General features: G+C 38.5%; 1 non-coding gene across 1 annotated transcript; it reads left to right on the top strand.

The window, feature by feature from the left end:
• Positions 1–154: 154 nt before the first annotated feature.
• Positions 155–15557, top strand: LOC123755402 (uncharacterized). The gene is made up of 8 exons (XR_011229219.1): positions 155–437; positions 5353–5539; positions 6488–7093; positions 8844–8944; positions 12956–13070; positions 13694–13913; positions 14084–14225; positions 15242–15557. It is a non-coding gene; the product is annotated as an uncharacterized protein (transcript).
• Positions 15558–17021: the final 1464 nt, after the last annotated feature.

The following is a 17021-nucleotide window of genomic DNA, read 5'->3' as shown; positions in this document are numbered from 1 at the left end:
TGCTGGCCGGTGGGAGGGGTAGGAGAGGGAGGGAAGGAGAGGTGGCGTGGGGCGGCGGGAGTAATGGCGGGCGGGGCGCGCGGGAAGCCTGCGTGCAGCAGTAGTCACCACACCACCGTCCGGCACCATTATTGCAGGAGCAGTGTTCCCGGGCTCGGCCACCTCGCAGGAGTGAGGCGGGGAGCGGCAGGATGAAGAGGAGGCGCGAGGCCGGGGTCGGGGAGGGGCAGGGGAAGCGGGCGCGGTGTGGCGGGGTCGGGGAGGTAGAGGAGGAGAGCGGCCATGGGGAACAAAGGAGTGGCGTCGTAACGGTCGTCGGGGCGGCGGCGGCGGCGGGGTTCAAACCGGCGGTCCCTGGCGGCCCCCACTCGCTCCCCGCCGCCCTCGCCCTCACCACCTACGGGAGCCGCCTCCGACGCCTCGCTCAACAAGTCCTGGTGAGTAACACCTTCGCCTCTGTGATGAGTCTCCCGCGGCTACACGCGCACACACACGCACGCCAGTTATGAAATTGGCGCCATGTTGGCGGCGCCAAGCTTAAATAAGTGTGGCTTTTGGGTGGTGTTGGCGGCCCGCGTGTCCGGCCGCCTCCCTCTCTGCACGCCCAGCCTCCCTCCTCGTCGCCGCCGCCTCCACGCTCCTCATGGCTTGTAGCAGTCTCCCGCCTGCATTTAACGTAGTTTGTCGGGGTTTGGTTACTTGAGGTTTGTGGAGGTTAGGGCGGGGTGATGGACTCTGGGCCTCGCACACGCCCCTGGCCTCACGCTGTTAGTGTGTCTCTGGGGTCTCCTACTTGCACCACTCGTGTAGGCTGAGCTTTAGTGAGGTAGTGGGAAGTAAAGTTTGGGTAAAAGGTACCAGGGTACTCCATAAATTTACCAAATACCCTATACCCAAATTTTAGGTATAGGGTACTTTGGGTCGACCCCCCTGCTACCCATGTGGGTGCTTAGGGGAAGTTTATCAGAGTGCAGTATAGGGTAGTGTAGAGGTTCTGGTAATGGTATTAGTAGTCCTAAATCTGCTAGAGTAGATTTGTTTTAAGTTAATTTAGGCGCATTTTGGTAAAATTTTAAACTAGGAAATTAACTTAAATATGAGTCATTTTAATATACACAGCTTTTACACTAATGAACATGCATATAGTACATGAACAGAGGAAGGTACATAGTTTAAACGTATACACTGCGACACACTACTAATACGGTGAGCATTTTGGGTGCACTCATCAATTGTTGGTTAAAATCTCGTGAGGTTGTATTATATGTATTAGATGAGTTTAACATTTGCTAGATAACAAGTATGATACTTTCAAAGACTGCAATAAGATGTAGGGCAGAGGCCAAGGAGGCCTGGTCGAAGGACCAGGGCTGTGGGGATATGAGCCCTGAAATCATCGCAAGGTAATGCCACTCAAGTGAAGCAGTACCCCAAAATTCTGCAGGAGGTCGAAATCAGGAGACAAAATACAGCTACCCCTGAACGATTATACAATTTGTAGCTCAAATGTCTAGCACTTTTATACGAGAACTGTTTATAATAGATGAAGCATTCATAACTAGTGAACCAGTGTAGTCTGAAGTACACATGTATGTACAATGAACATGGTTGTGCCTAGAAAGAAAATATCTTATTGCTTGGAAAGTAGTGTTAAAGAATGAATGCGAGGTTTACTTTTATCTTTAGTGCTGAGTAATATAACATTTAAGTATAGGCAGATGGGTCATAGGAAAGTGCTCACCTAAGCATGGTGAGCTACTATTCTGAGTATTCAACATTTATGTGTATAATGTGTTGTTACCTTACCTTGAGGTGATTTCGGGGATTAGTGACCCTGCGGCCTGGTCATTAACCAGGCCTCCTTGTTGCTGGACTGGTCAATCAGGATGTTGGACGCGGGTGCTCGCAGCCTGGTTGATCAGGTATACTTTGAAGGTGTTTGTGAAGTTCTCGTGAACATCGAGGGGTTGGCCAGTTATGCCTCTTATGTATAGTGGAAGCATGTTGAACAGTCTCAGACCTCTGATGTTGATAGTTCTCAGAGTACAATACCTGTTACACCTTTGCTGTTCAACAGATGTGTCCAGACTTGTAATACTGTAATGTAGTTATTGAAAATGTGTAAGTTTTATTGATGATAGGCTTTCAGTAGCATTTTGAAATTCCTTATTCAAGACTTAAAATTAATACATGGTATAGCATTCTTGGAAATCACTGAAAACTTCTCAGCATGCTAATGTGCTGACCTGTCTTTATTGCTACATATGATATGGGTCATTCTTGCTCTGTTTTTCCTCAGAGCTTGGATTGATTATGCTTTCCAAACGGTATCAGAATTTTGACCCTAATAAATTAGGTAGCAGCTATAATATTAATTTCATACAATGTTTGCCAATTAATTTATTACGTAACCTATTCAGCGTGACTATAAATACCGTAATTTCAAATTACTAATGGGCTTACTGATTTCACCATACCCAGTTAAATTATGACTAGGAAATTTTCAAGGAAGTGCATCCCAAAAGACTAGAACAATGAGTACCTAATACTAATGCATGTTCATTGTTCAAATTTGTATTATCTAAGCCGGTCGGCCAAGCGGACAGCATGCAGGGACTTCTGGTCCTGGGTTCGATCCCAGGTGCCGGTGAGAAACAATGGGCAGTTTCTTTCACCCTATGCCCCTGTTACCTAGCAGTAAAATAGGTACCTGGGTGTTAGTCAGCTGTCACAGGCTGCTTCCTGGGGGTGGAGGCCTGGTCGAGGACCGGGCCGCAGGGACACTAAAAAAAATAAAGCCCCGAAATCATCTCAAGATAGTATTAGGTTTACAAATAAATTGTAAATTTGAACTTAGTAATTTAGTCTTCCAAAACTGAAAAACAAAAACTACGAGGAGAGGCTAGATACCAAAACTTGAACATAGAATAGAAAAAGGCGAGATGATCAGTACATAAAAATGGTAAAAGGAATCTACAAAAATTGACAAAGAAGAATTATTGAAAACTGGAAATTAAATTTAAATCGAGGAAGCATATTTGCAAAAAAAAAAAAATGTATATGAAAGCTCACTAGTAATAAACTGGTAGATGGTTGGGGGACAAGTCAAGTGAGGTGATGGAAGCCAAAAGTCAATAGTTTCAAAGAGAGATTGACAGTGCTGGAAAGACAAGACACCACTTGCGTAGCTCTCATCTTGTTACTACAATTGGTTGATTACAAATGGGATACAAGATTGGGTCAGCAGTCACATCCTTCAGTACTATTTTGCTCAATATTTAACCCTTAAGACAGTGGCTATAGAGATATGGTCATACAAAAAATTCACAATAATTTTATAGTTCATTATAGAATTATGAATGTTTGCAAAATGTATGAAAACTAGTGAATATTTATCGTGTCACGTTTTGGAGGTGCTCTGCAGTGCTGTGTGGGACTTCTCGGTGCCTGGTGCTCAGTTTTGCTGAAGTTTCCCCTTTTATCCTTTGATGTTTCACTGATTTTTTATCACTATTTACATCCACAGCTATTATATCCATATTTGCCTCATGCATGCAAAACCCAGGCTAATTGTTTAAGATGGCAGCCTGCTCATGAAGGAAATTAGCCATTGCAATTTTTTTTTTTTTCCCTTCAAATATTAAAAAATTTAGCTGTAGTTATATTGTACGGAGTTCATATAATAGCTTATTTTGTAATGTTGGGGCTTATTGTGCTTTGTCAGGTAAAGCAAGATGTAGTTGCTCAAAAGAACAACTTATTTGGCTTGTCAACATTCTTGTAAAGCCACTAGTAGGTCCTTAATCATTTTCCCTGGAATACGACCCACAAAATGGTTTTACAACCGGGTTACCCATTCACTGCTGGGTGAAGATGCTACAGTTCACTTGAACGTGTCCAGCGTAGGATGACTAAGTTAATTCCCCAAATTAGAAATCTTTCATATGAAGAAAGATTAACAAAGCTTAAGTTGCATTCACTGGAAAGGCGAAGAGTTAGGGGTGACATGATAGAGGTTTACAAGTGGATGAATGGACATAACCGGGGGGATATTAATAGGGTATTAAAAGTATCAACACAGGACAGAACACGAAACAATGGATATAAATTGGATAAGTTTAGATTTAGGAAAGACTTGGGTAAATACTGGTTCAGTAACAGGGTTGTTGATTTGTGGAACCAATTGCCGCGTAACATTGTGGAGGTGGGGTCCCTCGATTGTTTCAAGCACGGGTTGGACAAGTATATGAGTGGGATTGGGTGGTTATAGAATAGGAGCTGCCTCGTATGGGCCAATAGGCCTTCTGCAGTTACCTTTGTTCTTATGTTCTTATGTTCTTATGTTAAGGATTGGCACCCAGTCAACCCTCCCCAGCCAGGATACAAACCCAGGCCAAAGCGCTCGCGAAGCGTTGGGAGAGTGCTTAACTACTGTACCATGGGGACTTGTCCCCCCCTTTGACTTAACTCCGTTGATGCTAAGTTTCCTTTGGCATAACCATGCCCTAATCCAACTATAATATAGTACCGCCAATATTGTGTGCCTCTTACCTTAAATCAATCTTTCATGTGGCGCTATCAAAAGATTTGCTAAAGTCGAGGTAGTCAAACCTTTCTATCGACTACCTCAACTATGTTGAAATAAAATGATGGCAAATTTTATAAACATGAGTGGCCGTTGGTAAAACCATGTTGTGAATCATTTATTAATTTTTTAACAATGCCTTTGCAATTATTGATTCGAACAATTTTACCACAATAAGTGTTAAGCTAATTGGTTGATAGTTCAACACGTGAGCTATCTACTTTCTTGAAAATTGGTACCACATTAGCAACTTTTTGTGACTCGAGCACTCTGCCCGACTAATGACTTATTAAATATGGTAGACCCGCTCGCAAAGCTCCTCTGCATTCTTAAGCACCCTGGCAAATACTTCGTAGTGGTCCTGTATATTTGGTTTTTAGTTTTTTTTAAAGAGATGAAGAGAGAAAATGTAGAACATCACCAAGTGATTAGCTAAGAGTATATCAAAGGATTATTTGTCTAGCTAATTTAAGGCTAATAGAGAATTATCAAAGTGTTCATGAAGGTATTTGTTCACGTGTAAAATATGTGAATTAAATTTTTATATACTATACTTTATATAATATAATTTACATTTGATAAAGATGAGATGGAAGAGAGTACATTGAGGAAACACTAGCTAAGATAATATTAGGGATGCAGTTAATATCAGGCCTAAAGATTGGGATGAGTTAACACAAATGTCTGAGGCCAATATTAGTAGTTAAGATTATCTAACTTTTAATTTAGGCAAAAGTAAAATGCATGGTTTTATCTTTTCTTTCCAGATTTCAAATGCATCCATTGGTGAACTCTTGGCACTTGCCTCGGCAAAGTTCCTGATACCTCCATCAAATAGCAGCTGGGATGAAGAGTGCGAATTGATTATTACCGTCTTGTACATGACATTATCTTTTCCAAAGCAGTGTAATTTACTGCTAATCAAAGGGGTTCTTGCTGAATTTTACGAGAGATGTAAGTGATAATGGCTTTGTTTGAATGAAGTTGTTTAAGCTTAGCATTCAGGTATCTAGTATTGTGCTTGCCTATAGACTTGTGTACAACCACTTCAACACTGTGCAAGGAAATATTTATATTCTGCACTGTAGTTCTTGTATGGCAGATTTAAAAATTTTAAATACATTCGTGTTTTAAGTCGGTTAGGACAACAGAATTCATTTTCCAGTACTGGCAGTGCATGACTTTTGTGATACACCCAATGCACGAACTGGGCAACCCATTCGCCTGTTGCAGACAGTCAATAACATGGCTGAAGATATGACTACCAAACCACAATTCGGAAGATGGGGACACGACGATGTTTCAGTCCGACTTGGACCTTTATAAAGTCATGTGATAAGTTTGGCACAGACTGAAACGTCGCTTCTCAATCTTCTGAGTTTTGGTTTGGTCTTTACATCCTATCCTCCTGTTCAGATAATACTTGTAAGTATGTGGACCATTGTACAGTATATACATTATATTGACGCAATGGACAATTGTTAAAAATTTGGTACTTAGCTTCATAGTGATCTCTCCTCGGAAGGGGGGGGGGTAAAACCCAAACATATTCCTAGGCCTAGTTTAGTATAGCATGTATAACCAATATAATTATATATATATATATATATATATATATATATATATATATATATATATATATATATATTTAATTATATATATATTTAATTATATATATATATATATATATATATTTAATTATATATATATATATATTTAATTATATTTATATATATTTAATTATATTTATATATATTTAATTATATATATATATATTTAATTATATATATATAATTATATATATATAATCCATTAGTAGTGAATTTTGTATTTAGCATTATAACCCAATGCAGCATGTAGAACTACAACAATGTCTGTAATGTTTCAATATTTTCTTTGCAGGGTTTGAAGATTTTGTGGAATTCTCAAGTATGTTGCCTATGCTGAAAAGTGAACAGAAGTGCAGTGGATTGTCAACATTATTTCTATTGCATGCCAACCTCCTTCCCACTGAATGTGATACTGCTGCACTGAAAGACAGTCTTGGTTGGACGAGTAATTGGTTTAACAAAACTCCACCTGTGTGGTTGTTAAATGCATCAGCCTTGTGGTGACGATTTGGCAACATTAAATTCTCTACTGTTTGTATCTGCAATGATGCTTAAAGGGGACGTTAATGACATGGATTTTGAAGACAATTATATTGGGGCAGCAATGAAGTTTCTTCATGCTGGGCAACTGTATAAGAATGGTGATTTTGAGGAAAGCCTAAAGTGTTTGCAGAATATTCCGCTTCATAAGTGTGGATCAGACATTCAAGGATGGATACTTTGGCTTATGGGACTTGGACTTTCAAAATTAGAGAAGCCTCATACTGCATTACTGAAACTCCAAGCTGCTGTTGATAAGAGTGAAATATGCATCCCTGCCATCTTTAATATTGCTCAAGTTTTCAACACATTGGATCTATACAGTGCTGAACTTGAAACACTGTCCTTGTTGTTTGCAGTAAGTACAGTATTTTATTTTTATAATTCAGGTGTTTGGCTGAGTAAAGTGCAGGGTTGACTAGATGGGTGTGTCTCTGGTGCATGTAGTTTTAAATCATGACTAGAGATTTCACACTCATCCAGTTTGCATCTGTGTTTGCACCGTGGATATCCTCATGGGTAAGTTTATTTTAATACTGTAATTAATCCTGGAAGTTTAGTACTTGGTATGAAACTTGTAATATTTTATTGTGCTGTCAAAGTAACTTCTATACAAAATTTTATCTAGAATCTCAGATTAAAGTTTGTTCATGAGTAATTAAATTTGGCAATTGGTAATCAGTAGAGAATTATAGCTCCAGATCTGCTTGGTGATGCAACAAATTGATAGTAGCAGAATATCCAATACATAATTTCCGAGGTAGGAACTACCACTGTGGTAGGGTTGAAGTGCCTCCCATCACAGTGATAGTACCTTACTGGGAGGTTTGGTTTTCATCCAATGTGTGTTCCATAATTGTAGTTCAACTTTAATAAAGAAATTAACTACCACATGACCTTCTTTAACCTTAATGACTTGTCACCAATTCTCAAGTTTAATACACATAAAGTGACCCCTGGAAGGAGTGTTACTGATGATTAATATTTTAGTGGCAATTTTATTGCTACACTGAATAGTTACTTGAAAAGGTATGAATGCATTAACAAAATGCCATAGAAATGTTTAAATGTCAACTCGACATCCTAACATGTTGTAGTTATGCTATTAAAATTACTATACAAAAAGTGTACTTTTTTAGTACTATAGCATATTCAATTTACCCACTGGTTCTAATTCATTTGCTGTTCAACACTTGTATCAATGGCCAACTATGTTCATCCCTGAAATGGAGGGATTGTAATGTGGAATACGTAAAGTGGTGTATGTGCTATTCTGGCCATAAATTCCTAGCTAACTATTACATTTTGATATTTTAGTAGCTATGGAATTGCACATAGCTATACCAGAAGATTGAAAGTTGACACATTCATCTTAGACAAAATGTAAACTGAATATTTTTACCTGTCTGTGAATGATGCTGTTATTAACCAGAAAATTAATATTTAACTCTAAATCAATGTGCAGGTTGTTTTAGAGCATACAGGTTGCCTTAATTTTCAACCAGATTAGTGCCATTAAAATGTACATAATATGGATAAGTTGATGTATGTACACTTGGAGCTGATTTGGCCAAAATTTAGAACCAATAGGAGTGTTTCAGAACCCTTAGTTTTTTGATACTCGTCAACAATATTTAACTAGTAACTTATTCAGCACATAATGGCATAAAGAATAATCTGAATTACACAATAACCAAGCTTGCAATAAACCATTTTTTAATGCAAGAATAGTTTGGGAGATTAAGGCACACCTGAGGATTAGTATTTAAAAATGAGCCATGTATATAAAAATAAATTATACTCCAAGAGTTACTAATCCAACCAGTATTTATTTATGTAATCATTTTTAGAATAAAATACAATAAATTATTACCAAGGAATTTTGTATTTCAAATATTAACAAGCTAGGTATACACGGCCCTATACAGAGAAACAATGGACAGTTTTTCACCCTAATGCTCCAGTTACCTAGCAGTAAATAGTTACCTGGGAGTTGTCATGGGCTGCTTTCTTGGGTGTGGTGTGGGGGGGGGGGGGTTAGTAAGAGTTGATTGCCAGTTGAGAGGCTGGCCAAAAGAGCAGAGCTCAATCCACATAAACACAACTAGGTGAATACAGCAATGTGCTGCTACCTTATTCTATATGAAAAATTTACACTAGATCAAAAACCAGCTACAAGCTCGTCATACATGGAATCAGAACCTGAAATGTAAGACTCATCTATTAACCTCCACTAGCAAAATCTAGATGCAGCACAAGAATATCTTCTAATATTCCAGAGTGTGTAAAGTACTGTAATTACAGAGCTCAAAGTATCTAGTATCATTTGGTCTGAAATCACTTGATACCAGGGCAATCACAGATATAGACATAGAGAGTGCATCCTAGCTCTTGTTCACATAATTTACAATTGGAATGTTCACCATTGAAGGATTAATTACCTGTAGCCACCTGCCATAGATATTTGTATGCCAGCCGAATTCTGGCAATTACAATACTGTATCACTGTCTAGTGGATGTTTTATACTGCCCGTACATAAAATTTTTGGTTCTCAACATGTCATAGCTCTATACCTTTGCTTTCTGGCCTTTGTCAGTAACTACTCTAGTCTTCCTGAATATTGTGGCTTTTACAACAGAGATTGGAATGCCCATGTCCAACTGTATTTCAGGCTTATCACCTGCAGTTTTAGCCTCCTTGTCTGTGTTGTCATGCTGAACCACATCTATGTGAAATGGTATTCAAAACTTCAAATTTTCCTTTATTCATATTTACCATTAATCATTATAGGACGGAAAATTTGCACGAAATCTAGCTTGTATACAACACGGAAAACGACTCATTTTCTATATATAGAAACAGGTGATGGTTTTGTTGGAGGCATATTTTGGAAAATTTGTACAGGTTGCTTATTGATACCTTGGTTGTTTTACTGTTGACTGATAGTTTCTTTTCTCTACTAAATTTGTCCCAATATTTTGAGCTTTGTTTTGTATTGTAAATATATCTAAAAGGGTGTTGGTAGTACTAGACCTTAGACTAGATTACATCTGATCTAGATTTTATAGATTTGTCAAATTTGCTCAACAAAGAGCATGTGTGCCAATTAATAATAATCTATAGATATGCATTATATCCTTAATGTATTATTGATTAATATACAGTATTAGCCAAGTGTAACAAATACAGTTATGAAAGTAAAAAGTAGAATATTTTGGTTTTTACATTATCTAATAGGCTGTTAGCATAATAAATTTGGTCCAAAGGATAATTTATATAGATCTAAACAATAGAGGTGTTTAAATAGCCATGGATGACAAAATTAGTGCAGTAAGTATTCCGTAAAACTGCCAAGAATTATACCATTTAGTTCCCACTTTCCTAGCAGAAGTGACTGATTTTGGTAGAACATCTATTACATTCCCCCCTGAATATTAGGAAAGTAGGTATTCAATAACCCTACACTGCTATTGTCAATTATATCTGCAACAAAAACTACGACTTCTCTTGTGCTTTCAGGATTTAATTTGGCATTTTGTATGATTATCTACGCTGTTTTAAACTACTGGAAGCTTATTGAGATACATAATAGTATTGTGAGGTGTGAATTCTAAGTTTCATATGTCAGCAAGTGTATGTGATTACTATAGTCCTAAAAAAATATAAATAATAGCTCAATAAACATTGAATGATTAAATGAAAAGGTGTTTTGATAAAATGTCGACAGGCTTGTCAACTTAAGCACCAGGTTATGGTATATTATACCACTGGAGTTGCCAAACTTCACATGATGTGGCAGCCAGATATCCTGTGTTGGAAAATCATAATTGATCTTTGCTGTGCAGTCTTGTTGCATAAGACTTTGACCACTTTTATCCCATCAATAGAAAAAATATAGAGTACCTTACCTTACCTTGAGGATGCTTCCTGGGCTTAGCGTCCCCTGCGGCCCGGTCGTCGACCAGGCCTCCTGGTTGCCGGACTGATCAACCAGGCTGTTGGACGCGGCTGCTCGCAGCCTGACGTATGAGTCACAGCCTGGTTGATCAGGTATCCTTTGGAGGTGCTTATCCAGTTCTCACTTGAACACTGTGAGGGGTCGGCCAGTTATGCCCCTTATATGTAGTGGAAGCGTGTTGAACAGTCTCGGACCTCTGATGTTGATGGAGTTCTCTCTCAGAGTAGAGCAGTACAGGTACAGGTACAGGTACAGTATATATTTTTATTATAGTATCTGGTGATTTGTCAAATGGCTTTTTCCAAATGTGTGCACTGTTTGGCATTTAAAAACAAGAAAAAGTGTGTCAGCTTGGACGAGAAAGTTTAAATAGCAAGTTCTTCCTTTGAGAGTTTTCTGCATGTACATGTACAACAGTTTACCCTAGACTCCCTACCTTCAATTTCTTCCATAAATAGTACCCCGATTGCCTTTCTTATCATTATACTGTATAGTATGTATATACTGTACACATAATTGATTTTACAAATTCTTCTCAGTTACCTGATAACTTGAACCTAACATCTCTTGCCTTGTTTGCATTTTTTTTGTATGCAAGCTGAGATCCACCACATAAAAACACTTGTACCACTCTGAAATGCTCTAAGCTACAACTCACTACCTCAACTCTACTGACCTCTTGTAACCACCTTATTGTTATTGCATGCCTAAACTCATCTTCCAAGGCTTGTGTGGTGGGTGGCCAACGAGTCTTGCCCCCTCCAGAAGTCATCGTACACTTGTCCTTCCACTACTGCTGCTTCACTAGACCCTGCCTGACCTTTGATATTCCACTTGTACAGTAAGAGCTCGGTAACCTGAATAAATTCTAGTTCGAGTTTTTGATTACTCGACTCTAGTAAAAATTTGGAATCGCTGAGATTTCTGCTGTACAAAGAACCAAATAAATTGAAATTATAATTTTTTTGTTACTATACAAAAGTAAAGCATTTTAACTTTTTGTTACAGTAAAAAATTGGTTAACTTATATGGGGCCCATCCCCCATTCAACTCAGATTATCTAGAATGGACAGTAAAGTGCAACTCAAAAGGAGTGAACATTTGAAGTGACACCATTATAATGAGGTTATCTTTAGATGATTTCGGGGCTTTAGTGTCCCCACGGCCCGGTCCTTGACCAGGCCTCCACCCCCCAGGAAGCAGCCCGTGACTAGCTGACTAACACCCAGGTACCTATTTTACTGCACGGTAACAGGGGCATAGGGTGAAAGAAACTGCCCATTGTTTCTTGCCGGCGCCCGGGACCACAGGATCACAAGTCCAGTGTGCTGTCCGCTCGGCCTGACTGGCTCCCAAGTGTGTATATAGTGTGCTGTGGAAAATCTCATCTGCTGTATGCCCAAATATGTGAAAAATTTCTTACACACAAAAAACATGAATTTGGTGCATGGTTTGCAGATGTACAGTAGTTAAACCATCTAAAGGTATAGAATTTGCAACCATCCATGAGGATGTGCCTTCATGTCTTCAGTGAGATTAGCATCTTTACAGTAGGGTTATATTCATTATAACATTTTTCTTGCAATAACCTAGCAGATACAGTAAAGCAAGCAAATGTTGACATCACTATTTTAATCAAATGACTGACTACTTACTATGCTGCTACAGACAAACTCCAATCAGTGAAGTGGCAACACATCACACTGTGCTCGGTAACAAACTCAGGCTGCAGCATACAAGACTCGGTTGTGCTGGCTTTATTATATTTTGAACGCTGCCAGTGCATGGCAGTTTTTATTGGCATTTTGAACACTGCCAATAAAAAATAAACAAAATTTTTTTGTGTAATGTTTAACAAACCATTAACAAAATCGAAGAGAATGGTCCAGGATGGACTGAAACGTTGTCGTCCCTTCACTAGTGTGTGGTTTGGTCAACAAACCATTAACTACTGCATGTTTGAGTAACTTGCAGAAAATATGTACAGTACTACATACAAAGAATTTGCTTCTGCCACATTCACTTAATTACAGTATCTTGAATTTATTGCAAGAATCAGAATTGTAACGCAATGAATTAAAAGATGTTTTAGTTGAATGTCTGTTAGATAAAAGTAAAACAATGGATGTGCCAGCATTAAATAGGTAGTACTTTGCTTTAATACTAGAATTTACTTGATCACTACAGTTTCTAAAAGCTTATAAACAGTACATTTTTTTTACTCACAATTGTTCATGTTTCAGAGCAGGGAAGTGAAGTAGCATGTGTTCTGCAGTGAATCTACAGTCTTCCATTTTGGCTCTGCACCACACACCGCCAGCAGACCTTCATCTTCGAGCACTCTTCTTGCTGGCCAGCAGGTGTTTCCAGTTAAAGGTGAAGTTAGACATTTTTTAATTTGTTGTGCTTTTCTGTCAAAACTGGAAACAGACTTGATCATAGGGCAACAGTTGTCTACCATGTGGTGTCTCAAAAAACAGCAGAAAGCTTGAATTTTTCCAGATTACAAAAAGAACTGAAATTACTCAAGAATACAATACTGTACTGTACACACAAGTCACAATTTGCATGATGTATCAAATGAACTAATCCACAATGGGCCATCGACGAGGATTCGAACCTGTGTCCTGAGATCATCCCAGACGCTGCCTTAATCGACTGAGCTACGACATGGTAAAAGGAGTTGAACTTCAGTTTCAACTCCTTTCAACTGTACTGTACTTTACTATCAGGTTTTACAGGACTTGATCTTTGGTTTCAGATGACTTTGATCCACTTGCTACCACTCCACCAAGATGAAATATTGTACTGTATAAATAAGATGCAGAACCACAGAATTGACCTATTCTACTTGGATTCATGATATGACTAGGCGTTTTCACATTTTACATACTATGTGTGTGTCTCTCAGGTAGAGCAATAACCTTACTTTTTGCACGTTTATTGTGTTTTAAGCCAACAATAATACTGTATTTTTATGAAGTTATCTATGTTTTCAGATGTACACCGATGCCAGGGATAAGTTTAACACACTTTTGGAAAAGCTAGAGGCCCTACCTAGGATATCTGCTGCATGTTCTAGGACATTATTGAGGCCAGAAGATGATATACCTGAATTGCCAGCTTATGAGTGCATATTGATCCTAGCTGCTGTTGCACATATGACCTGCAATGAATGTGAAAATGCCTTAAGAATCTTACCCATGTTTGGAGAGTTAAGTATGTACAGTAGCTGTAAAGCAGAATATTAATGCCTAGCAACAATTAAATTTAAAAAATATAGGTTTTCTTGATAAAAAATGTATACTGTTGTTATATGAAATTTAACTGTTGTTAAATATAGATTAGAATTATAATGTAGTTTCATAGCTTTTTATTTGTTCTCAAAGCTGACCTTGGAGATTCCAATTTCTACAAGAGCCCAAATGATGTAAAAATTTCATACATCACAACAGCTGCTGGGTGTCTAGTCAGAGTTGAAGCTCTTTCCAAGATAGGAGAAAACACAGATGCTCTTAAGGAATGCATAAAGTAAGTCAGTAATGCTTAATAAATAATTACTTGTTTATTTTATTTTGTCCTTATTTGAGATGGTTTTGTCCTTATTTGGGATGGTTGGAGAAGAAAATAGTTCTCAACAATAGTTCTGGTTAGATTTTGTGGTAGGACATCATGCTTACTGCTTTCAGATTCTGGCCTTCAGCTTGAATCTAGTTCCTCGTATTTTCATCAAGTTAACATGAGTCGTTGAGACTACGTCTCAGGGGTTTGAGCTTTGACCTATGTCAGTGACTGGCTGCTTTGGACTCTCAGCCAGTCTGCATGTCGGCTAGCCAGAGATCAGCTGGGCCATTTCCCAGCCATTGGTCCATATTTCGACTTTGTGCTTGCTGCCTCTCTGGTAAGTTCCTGTAGTATTTCTTTGTGGTTATTTAGCAGTAGCTACAGGGAGCCACCAAGGGGCTACACCAAAAATCCAGAGTTGAATGTAATAAAATGAATCTTTCTGGTAGAGCTCTAGTGGTGCCTGGTCTCCCTCCCTTCCATGTTAGTTGGTTTGTTGCAGTGTTTATCTGCTCCTGAACTGATCTGATAGCTGGGACTGGACCTAGTGGCAGCATTTGGTACTATCAGTTCTAGCTAGTTTTGTGTTAGTTTTTTATTGTTTGGGGAGGTATTTGGCATTTTAGTGATTTTTGAGTTGTGAACCCAGCAGATGTTTGTAAAGCTTTCGCTGACTTTCTGGATGCTTTTCCTGTGAAATGGCAGAATGTCATTGGCTCCCTTGCACCTAATGTGCAGTAGCCAGGTTTTGGCTCTGGTCCCTGGTAGACCAAATGAGCTCTGCAATTGATGTGACTGGTAGATTAGCTCAATCTCAGCAAGATAGGTATGGAGAGCCTCCAGGGCTCTACCAGAAAGGTGTTTACATTTACCACATTCAGTTCATAATATTTTTTCATCTGAGATATACTATAGCAACAATATCCTACTGTGATTGCTACAATTTTTTATCAACCAATTAAAAATTTCCTTTTGATTTGCAGGATAGAACAGGCATTGTCTTGGGTGAGTGGTATCACTGATACCAGGTGGGATGTAAGCCTCTTGCAAATAAAGACTCGACTCTACCAGACACTGTATTCTGTACATAGCTCTCAGCAGAATCAGAAGAGTAAAGTCCACTACAAGCGTCTTACCGCTCAGTGTTTAAACCTCTTGAGGAGTGAGACTTCCTCTCCAGGATGGCCAAATGTGCCTATGTCCAAGAAGCTTGTAATGGACAATATTTATTTTTATATGAAAGAAAAGTTAGATTTTCATTCTTTGTAGTGTTATATTAATAAAGGCTATAGTAATAAATTTGCTTTAATTTCATGTGGTATGGAGCCGACACTTTTAATTCATCACATTTATTCCTTCATTCGCTATTATATATTTGAGGGAACATTTTGTTTACTTATACACTGTAGAAATGCTTCAAGTACCCTATGAAAATAAATATATTTTGTGTAGTTTTGAATACAGTAATCTTCTCTACTAGTTACAATATCTCTTTAGGTTAACAATTTAAACTTATGTTAATCTGTGATTGACAGCTAATGTTGATCATTCAACCCACACGTATTGATTCTTAAAAAGTACTGAGCCAGTATGGCTTATGTAATTTGTGAATACAGATACAGTACTGTATTCAAGTAAGTACTTTGATGAGCTTATTTTCATTAAACACTCCTGCTGCACAAGTTTCTCAGAACCTTTACCAGTGTCAAAGAAGAAAAATAATTTTAACTTAAAATTATAATATGGCAATTTTGTTTTTATATTTTATAATTGTTGCCTATAGCCAAGTAAAAATATTTATACCATATTAAAAAGGTCTTAATAAAGTCCAGTAGCATAATTTGATAACACCCCCATTATTCCAAATTCCACTCAAAAGGTTGTTGCTTTAATGTGGTGAGGGGCTCTTGTGCATCTCTTGGACAGGTGTATGTGGCTTCTGCTACCAGCTCCTACCTGTTCTGACAAGTGCATAATTGAATTATCCCCCATGTGTTTGCAGCCCCTGGGGTAACACTTTTTTGATGGGGGAATAATGGTAAAATGTAAGGTTCAGTGTGGCCTGCCTGAATTAATCAGCCAGCTCATATGTCTAGCTTGCCTGGTATCCTTATGTCCCTGGGCATAAAACCCTTCAATGGTTACCTGTGTATACCTGTCCTTGATACCCGAGGTTGCCCATTTAACTGCATCCCCTCCCCCTCTTCCAATAGAAATGATTGTTATAGGAGAGTTCAAGGCAAGTGCAAAAGTCCAAGGGATGAGATTCAATAAGGGGTTTACTAGCAAGGAAATTAGGAGGAGAAACAAGAACCCAAACGGCTGAAAAGTGTGAACCTTTTCATTCAAGACCAACACCGAATTTACCACGACAAAAGTAGATGGACTGGCAAGTAAGTAATTATCAAAGAAGGCACCAACCCGGGAAGGCTATGTAGCACCATCAAATGTGCGGAATAATCAGAGGGCGCTAAATATCACTGAGGATGCTAATAAGTGAACAAACACATAAGGCGAACGATAAAAAGTTTGATTCAAGAATTCTATCGAGGGAAAAGTGACCACGGGGGACAGTTGGAAAGCAAGACATGCTCATCCTGGAAGTCAGGACATTCAAAATGCTACCCTTAAGAATATGCAGTTTGATACCAGTAACAGAAGACCAACAACAACGGGCAAGGATAGAGGAATGAATAACTGGGTAAAAGTTGGAATAAGGAATACCTTTATGGGAGATGGGACAAGTGCAGATAGCTTCCTTAG

Source organism: Procambarus clarkii, chromosome 20, assembly GCF_040958095.1.
Source record: "Procambarus clarkii isolate CNS0578487 chromosome 20, FALCON_Pclarkii_2.0, whole genome shotgun sequence".
NCBI classification, from domain to species: domain Eukaryota; kingdom Metazoa; phylum Arthropoda; class Malacostraca; order Decapoda; family Cambaridae; genus Procambarus; species Procambarus clarkii.
Note: the sequence above shows the minus strand (reverse complement) of the source record. Positions and strands in the feature narration are given on the sequence as shown.